Raw genomic sequence first — 8657 nt, forward strand, 5'->3', positions numbered from 1 at the left:
AAGTCAGCCTTTCTAATGAGACTGACCTCATAACTCTTTGCATGACCTTTGTTGAATCACTTTGGGTCAAGGCTGAGCTACTATTAAAACAAACAAACAAACAAACAAACAAACACAACCTCAAAATATAGGGGCTCAACTACATGGAATTTTTTTTTCACCCATGTCATAGCTCAATAGCAGTTAAGGTCTGGTGGGATCGGTCTGATATCGTCACTGCATAGCTTCTATGTTAGAGATTAAGGAGGCTGTTCCAGTCACTGGAAAGGGGGCAAAAGAAAGTAGAGGGCAATAAGCTTCTTTTTCCCAAAGAAGTGACACAAAATGTACATACATCACTTCTGCTCATACTTTATTGCGCTGGACTGAGTCATGTGACTCTGGGCTAGCTCAAATAAAGCTGGGAAATATAGCTTCTAGCTGGGTGGTCTTGTACCAGCTACATGATTGTAGAGGAGAGCAGGCAGTTCAGGGCTTTATTATTAAAAAGAAAAAAGGGAGGATGAATTTGAGGGAACAATTAGCAGGCCCTACTACATCTGGGTTTAGAGCCCCACTCCTCATTATGCTGTTCTCTTCATTTAACGAGACCTCCCTCTCCAGGTGTCCAAATAATTTTTAAAACAGCTAATCTATTCCGTAGTACTGTTTTCAAATGGAACATATTACTATTTAGAAGAGCTGAGGGGAGTGGCTCAGTCGGTAGAGCGTCCGACTTCGGCTCAGGTCACGATCTCACAGCTCCTGAGTTCCAGCCCCACGTCGGGCTCTGTGCTGACAGCTCGGAGCCTGGAGCCTGCTTCAGATCCTGTGTCTCTCTCTCTCTCTCTCAAAAATAAACATTTAAAAAAAAAAAAAAGTGAAGGGAGAACTGCTTCAATTAGCAGTTGGAAGTGAGGGGCCAGAATTGGCATCCGAGTCTCCTCTTTTCCCTCTGCATCTCACTACACAGGAGACCCTTGATTCTAAGAAATAAAATTTGGAAACTGCCCTCACAGAGTTGTTTTAATCAAAAAGGAATGTGTTATGCTTCCTAAGCAGTCAGACCCAACCAGTGAAAATTACTCTCTCCCATTTAAATAATGGAAAGTCCTCTTCAAGTCCTGATTTACATCCATCTTGTCAGCTAAGTGAACAAGCGAGCTCAGAGCCATTTTTCCAGTCTGCTCTGCTAAGCTTCTGACCTTGCAGAACACCCTGCCAAGTGTGAATTAATAATCACTTTGATGCAAAGGGTAAAAGGGGAGGATATTTCTGTGATTCTCCCCACAAATCTAATCTTGACAAATGGAATCGCATTATGTCTCATTAGCTAATAAACTATCTAGATTGAAATTGCATGTAGGGCAAGAAATGAACTCAAATTATGCCTAACACTCCTGGAAACAACTTCTCATCTTCATTTCAAGAATAGAGGAGATAAAAAAAAAAAATCCCTGAGGAAAAGTCAACAGAACTGAAAACAAAACACGAAGAAGTTTTCATTTTAGCCACTAATCCCATAGCCTTCCATTACTGAAATCTAAGAAAACATGGCAAACACCTTGGCTGGGGGGGGGGGGGGCCCGCCTGGGTTGATTATTTCAAGTCCTCTGAGCCAAAACCAGGCCATGAAGATCATCAGGGCTTTCTATCAAAATCAGAATATTTAACAGCTTTCTTTCTTCCTTTCTTTCTTTCTTGTTTTTGTTAGCATTGTACTATAGTTTCTCATTTATTCACCCGTTTTCTGATGAAAGTTCCCAGTGAGAGAATCTCTTTCTTGAAATGCCCATGTTTGGGGTGCAAATCATTTACATTTCAAATTTCTGAATGTGGGGGTAAGTTATATCCAGCTACTTATTAATAATATTCCTAGGATTAGTTCAAAATGGGTCATATCAATACTTGTGAAAGGAAATTCTTTGCAGGACAATCTCATGGTCTGAATTAACAAAATGCACATGCTTTATCACAGAGTGACTTTGTCATGGCCTAAAAGCACTCGTATTTAGGGTATTAATACTGTATAGAATTCAAACAGAAAACTCAAAATACTGATGCACTTTATATTTGGAAGAGTAAAGCTGCTCCGTAAAACAAGAGGTCTCTTGTTTTATAAAGAAATAACTTCCAAGATATACTGACATTTTTATTGTCTTACTAGTGATTACTTTGCTCAAAAGAATTACAGAAGAATAATATTTAGGATTCATAATGAAACACACATTAGAGCATCTATAATTTAAGTTTTGTTTCAGTTTCAATTCTTTTCATTTGCACAGGACCTGATGGCAAACTCATTCCAGAAAATTTTAGAGTTTCAGAGATTGCTTTACATGTTCTATCAGATGATATTTAGATTATCAAAATACTGTTTTGCAAATCCTAGTCCTTGAAGAGTTATGAATAACCACTTGTATTCAGGAGAGAGAATCCGTGAAAACAAACCTGACGATACGAATGCAAAGTGTTATTTTTCCAGCAATTCATATTCTAGGTGCCGGATCAAACCAGTAATTAAACTATCTGAGTCTTACAGAGACAAAATCAGATTAAAATCAAATTATGGCACCTGGTCAAATACTTTCCCAAATAAAAACAAAAAGAGAGTCGATAATCCCTTTTTAAAGAGGCCAGATGCTTCAACTCACAAGATAAACAGCATTTAGCAAGTCCCAGCTCAGAGGCAGTACCTGTTCCAGCGGTGCGATGGCCCTCACAGTAAACTTCCCTTAGCCTGTATCTTTCTTGTTGTCTTTAGTCTTTTAAGTGTGTGTATGTATATGCGCGCACACACGTATAATAAGAGTCTGTTTTTAAGTTTATCTCTGCATGAAATTATAGCTTGTCATTCCAGTAGAATACTCTAAACTTCTACAGGATAAGGGCAATGTCTTCCTTATTGACCTCAAATCCCCAGTGATTGGCACAAAGCAGGTGCTCAACGAGTATTTTAAAATGAATAAGTGAATGAATAAACTAGTGCCAGGATTTTCACTCCCACACCCTATAAAAACAACTTTTGTCAGGGTCACCAATTACCTTTATGTTGCTGACGTCAGCCGTCCATTCAGCGTCCATGCGGTTTTGACACAGCAGCCCATCTGACAAAGTTGGTCGTCTCTTCTCTGAGATCTTCCTCCTACAACACTGATCCCTCTTTTTCAATCTGTTTTTGTCAGTTTCTCTTCTCCTCCCCGAGTTTTCATGTCAGACAGCTTGGATTCGGGGGTGGTCCTCTTTTTCTCTATTCCTCAGTGAGCTCACCTAATCTCATGGCTTTCAAACGACATCACTAACTTTCAGATTTATATCTACAGCCAGCTCCAAACTATCTAGTCACTTATTGATCTCCCCATTTGGATAGCTACTAGGCATCTCAAACTTCCTATATCCAAAATTGAACTCCTCCTCTCTTCCCTATTCATCCACTTACTTCTGCCCCAAACATGTCCCATTTGCACCCATCTTCCCACCGGTTCATGGCTTTTCTGTTCTCCAGGTGCTCAGTCACCCACTGCCCCTACCACCATGCGACTAGAAGTGCCATCAGAAGCAGAAAAACTGGCTTGTCTCTTCCTCCTACACTCCTCCTCCCACCATGCTTTCCATTGGCAGATTTTACGTGAAAGCCAGCTGGCAAGAGAGCCTAGGAATAATGGTCTGCAAGCTTCCAGACTCATGGTACACAGAGGAGAGTTTAGAAGCCTGAGAGTGGAGCTGAGCATCTGTGGACGCTATCTGCCACAGCCTACTAACTCATCTCCCTGCTTCCCCCTTATCCCCTTGATTATTCTCACCATTGCACCCAGAGGCACTTTTTAAAAATGAAAATTAGATGTCACTCCTCTGCTAGAATAGAGAAAAATAAAACAAACCCTATTTGCTCTCTGTTTCACTGAATAAAAGCCAAAACGCTCACAGATGGCTACAAATAGAATGTGATCTAACCTCTGTGGTCTTTCTGACTTAGCCCTGTAGCAGCTAACCTGGCCTCCTGCTCCTGGGACACCTGTCCGCTCCCTTTTGCCCTTGGCACTGGTTGTTCTAAAAGCCTAAAACACTCTTTCCCCACGTGGTCACCCTCACCACTGTCTTTTCTGAGTTGTTACTTTTCTAATGAAATTTTATTTTAAATTTTAATTTTAATTTTAAATCCCATCCCCAGCATTTCTAGTACCCATGCAATATTGTGATTCAGAAGAAATACATATTTTGGTCACTCAGTTGACTAGATGTGTTTGGTCTTTGTCCATAGTTCTTCACTCACTGCTCCTAAAACTCTTGGAATTTCCTGTGATGACAGCAAATAAGGTGTCCTTTATTATGTTAATGGAGTGACTTTTGGACCCCACCTAAGGGTAGGGGCTGGCTGCCAGAAGAAGGAGTTGTGTGATTTAAAGGGTTTGGAACTTTCAGTTCCACTAACCTCACCCCCAACCTAGAACCGGAGAGGGGCTACAGGATGAATTAGCCAATAGTTGATGAGTTCATCAATTGGGCCGATACAGCAAAGCTTCCATAAAAGTCCAAAAGGACAGAGTTTGGAGAGCTTCCAGGTTGGTGAACACTTGCAGATCCAGGGAGAGTGGTGTGCCTAGAGAGGTCAGGAAAGTTCTGTGCCCTTTCCATATCCTTCACCCTCTACATCTCTTCATCTGGTTGTTGATTCATCTCCTTTATCATATCCTTTAATGAACTGGTAAACAGAGGTGTTTCCCTGAGTCCAGTGAGTTGCTTTAGCAAATTAAAGGAACCTAAGGAGGAGATCATTGGAACCACCAATCTATAGCTGGTTGCCTAGACTCGCAGGTAACAGCCTGGGGCTTGTGCCTGGTCTCTGAAGTGGGGAGGTGGGATTGGGGAATGAGGCAGTCCTACAATACTGAACCCTTAACCTGTGGAATCTGATGCTATCTCCTAGTAAATAGTATCAGGGGGCGCCTGGGTGGCGCAGTCGGTTAAGGGTCCGACTTCAGCCAGGTCACGATCTCGCGGTCCGGGAGTTCGAGCCCCGCGTCAGGCTCTGGGCTGATGGCTCGGAGCCTGGAGCCTGTTTCCGATTCTGTGTCTCCCTCTCTCTCTGCCCCTCCCCCGTTCATGCTCTGTCTCTCTTTGTCCCAAAAATAAATAATAAAAACGTTGAAAAAAAAAAATAGTATCAGAATTGAGTTGACACCAGCAGGGTGTCCAAGAATTGCTTAGTGTTTTGTTGGGGGGAATCGCCCCCTACACTGGAAGGAAGTCCTAAAACTCTAAAAGAACCCCCTTCTCTGATTTCTTTGCTGTTGGTCGTGTTTTTAACACAACACTTATCACTTACTAGCCACAGAATAATTTACGTTTAGTTTTTCATGTTTTTTAAAAAAATTATCTCTCCCTGCATAAAAAGATAAACCCCACAAAAGCATGAATCTTTGTCCAATGACATTTCATAGGCCTAGGCCAGTGTTGTAAAAGTAATGAAATCAGTTCCCCACATGCTTGCCCCAATGGACATCAAGTCAAGGCTATTAACCAGGCAGTTGGTTTGTGCCGAGAATAGAACACCTGCAGGACACTCTTTCATGACTTTTCTTGTTTATTCTTAACAGTTAAACTTGACTTTCATGCCTTCTCAAATAAATAACTTTGTAGGAGGAAAAATAGAAAATGGATATTACAAGGAAATGGTAGGATAGCTGCACAGTAACAAAAACCCAGTCAAACCGGCCGAAGCCGAAAGGTGATTTATTGGCTGCATAAGTGGAAAATCCAGGAACCGACATGGAAATGGCGTGACTGGATCCATATACTCTAGGTGGAACACCAAGAATCAGTCTCTCTTTTTCCACATGACTTTTGTGTTGACCTTATTCTCAGGCACGGACTCCCTAACTGCTGTCAAACCAGGCCATCAGCTGCAATAGTTTCCTTCCTGCTCATGAGGACCACAGTGGAGAAAGCGGCTCTTTCCTAATGCTTCCAAAAAATTTATCTGACTGACTCTCGTTGGCCTGGATGAATCCCTGTCCTTCTTGAACCAATCGCTCGGCCTGCAGTTGCCCTGGTTTAAGTCATATCCTGTTCCCCAAGCCAGGGGCTGGGGTGAACCCACTCAAATCAGACGAGAATGATGGATAAGTGGTTTCACAATGACAAGTCAAGAACTTTTACCAAAATAAGGAAGAAGGGACACTGAGCTGGCATTACAACTGATGTCTACTATATTATGAAATACCCAGAGTTCTGAGAAAAAGTGAACAGAGTGTTGAGAGTGAAGTGATAGGAAATGAGGATGAGAAATTAGATTGAAGTCTAATTGGAAATAGCTTTTTCCCCCCCCTCCTTTTTTTAAAATTAGAAAAGCATGTGGTCTCAGAAGATCTGAGTTCTCGTCTCAAATCTTTCTGGAACTATCTATGTGATCTTCCAAGTAACTTAATATCTATATAAATGCATCCTCAACTACAAAATGTAATTCATCTAAAGTAATCTCTGCGTTTCCCACCAGCTCTGTCAACTGATGATTCCAGCGGGGCAAGGGAGGTGTTGCGGCCAGCTAGTGTACCTACCATAGACGTCCTTGCTATCACAGAAGGGAAAGAAGAGGCAAGCACCTGTTCCCTTTCCCTTGCCACCAGCTAGAGACACTGTTTCATACCCACATCTAGTTCAGGAGAGCATTCTGACAGATGTGAAAATTAATCCAGGCGGAGAGAACTGGGTTCTTGCTAGTGCTTCCCAAACCTGGCCATGCTTCAGCACTACCTAGAGAACTCAAAAAACAATAGAGACCCAGGTCCATGCCTATGGTACTGACCTAGGCTCATGAATTTGTATTTTTAGAATTCCCCTTGTTTTTGCTTCCTCCTACTCTTCAGTCTCGGATATGGCAGTTTTCTTTCGGTCAAGATTACCAAATACTAATCAAAAACCTTATATATCTACACGCGAAGAGAGATCTTGATTTGGAAGATGTATCCGCAAAACATCGTCAGTTTTGCTTGACAGTAAAATATGGGAGGAAAGAGGAAACACCGCATTCACTAACACACTTGAGTGTTTTATGCAGAAGAGATGCATTTCGTTTGACAAGAATTACGGTTTTCATAATATATACAAGATGCATTCTCTTTATTCTGCCAGTTTCAGAGAACTAGTCATAACTTTTCAATTTTCACATAACATCCAAGTCATAATAAGAATGAAGGCATCCTTCACAAAGCTTCAGTCACTGATTGTTTTCAATAAATCTCCAGAAGTGATGGCAAAATCAATTATATCCAGCACATCTTCCACTTTTTGTGATGAATTTTTGAATAGTTCATGACACTACATCTCATCAAATTCTTAAGTTTACGGATCAATAAGCTGATTTTGTCCTAATTTTTCTCAGAGCACTTTTCTTAGATTAGTTTAGCCAATATTTGAATGTTTTCAAGTCCACCATGGAGATGTGACAAAATTAGCCACAAAAGACGCCTGAATTCTGAGGAAATAATAGCTCAGTGCAGACGTGTTTACCTTCAATAGTGTTGTCATTCTGACTTCCTTGTCTGTGCGAACATATGCTCTGGGTTTGTCAAGAAATAGTTAAGTTCGGCGTGATGCAGGTTCCTGGGACTAAAGGAAGGGAGTGCTGAGAAAGCCGAAGCGCGATGTAAATACAGTATTTCCTTTCCACAAACCTAAGAAAACAACCAAGCAGCAGACGTGCATGGGCGCGCAAGCGCACACACCCGCACCTCCCCCATCCCCCCCCACCCCCCATCTCCCACCCCCACCCCCACACACGCTACATTTAGGATCTGTATGTAAGGTGTCCTGAGAAAAGTTTAAACAAACAGTTGTTTCGGGTTCAGTGGGAATAATCTCCAAACATCAAATAAATTCTGACTTTGCTATAAGAACTTGAAAACAATCAACTCCGCCTTTACCCTAGACAATAAAGGTGACATTTCATTCTTTAATAAGGTAATCTCCTTGCCAGGGCTATTTTGGAACAGAAAGAATTAATATTTGAGTCACCAATTTGTTCAATCATTAATGTATCAAATATTTACTTGACCTCTTCTGTGTCTAGAGGAATCACTTGGTACCAGGGAGATTTTTAGTATCTTCTCATGTAAACCATGACTGATACTACAATAGTTGTTTGAGTACATTTCCTGAGACCACGGAGTTGTCACAGCCCTCCAAATCAGAGGAGGGCTCAGAAGCACCTCAGGGTCCCTCCAGCCCAGATGAATCACCTATCAGGACCCACGATAGAGATGCACCTCTTTCCCATGTTGGTAGAGCGCATGCCCAGCGCTGCCCTCATCCTAATTCTGAGAATAGAGAGGCAAGTCAGACTCAGACCCTACCTGCTGGAGCTCCCATACCAATGAGGGAACTGAGTGTGTAAGATATACCATGCGTGACAGAAGCTCTGATCCTTGCAGGTGCACAGGGCTAGAGCACAGGGCAGGCAGCCAGCTCCATCTCTCAGACAGGAGAGGCGTTGACAGAGATGTAAAAAAAGCAGGCAAGAAAGACCAGGTGTACGTGGCAGAGAGAAACATGGGTGCAAATGCAAAAACAAGCATGGCACGTTTGGTGCGGGGGCAGGTAGCTCTGAATGGTTTGAGAGAAAGCAAACAGGAGGGATTACAGAGAGAGGAAATGTGAAGACAGGAGAAACGGGTGGTAAG

At 42.1% G+C, this 8657-nt stretch overlaps 1 long non-coding RNA gene across 4 annotated transcripts in view; it reads right to left on the bottom strand.

The window, feature by feature from the left end:
- LOC121029925 (uncharacterized) overlaps positions 1-8440 on the bottom strand; it is a 34952-nt gene extending 26512 nt beyond the window's left edge. Inside the window, exons 1-2 of one of the 4 annotated variants that reach the window (XR_005789982.1) lie at positions 8331-8440; positions 7489-7652 (exon numbers count right to left, since the gene is read on the bottom strand). This is a non-coding gene — a long non-coding RNA (uncharacterized LOC121029925). Of the gene's footprint in view, positions 1-2675; positions 2878-3024; positions 3533-7488; positions 7653-8330 lie in introns of those variants that run through there. The other 3 variants (XR_005789980.1, XR_005789981.1, XR_005789983.1) reach the window with 3 other exon arrangements.
- Positions 8441-8657: the final 217 nt, after the last annotated feature.

Source organism: Herpailurus yagouaroundi, unplaced genomic scaffold (genome assembly GCF_014898765.1).
Source record: "Herpailurus yagouaroundi ecotype Mexico unplaced genomic scaffold, PumYag 139, whole genome shotgun sequence".
Classification (NCBI taxonomy): Eukaryota; Metazoa; Chordata; class Mammalia; order Carnivora; family Felidae; genus Herpailurus; species Herpailurus yagouaroundi.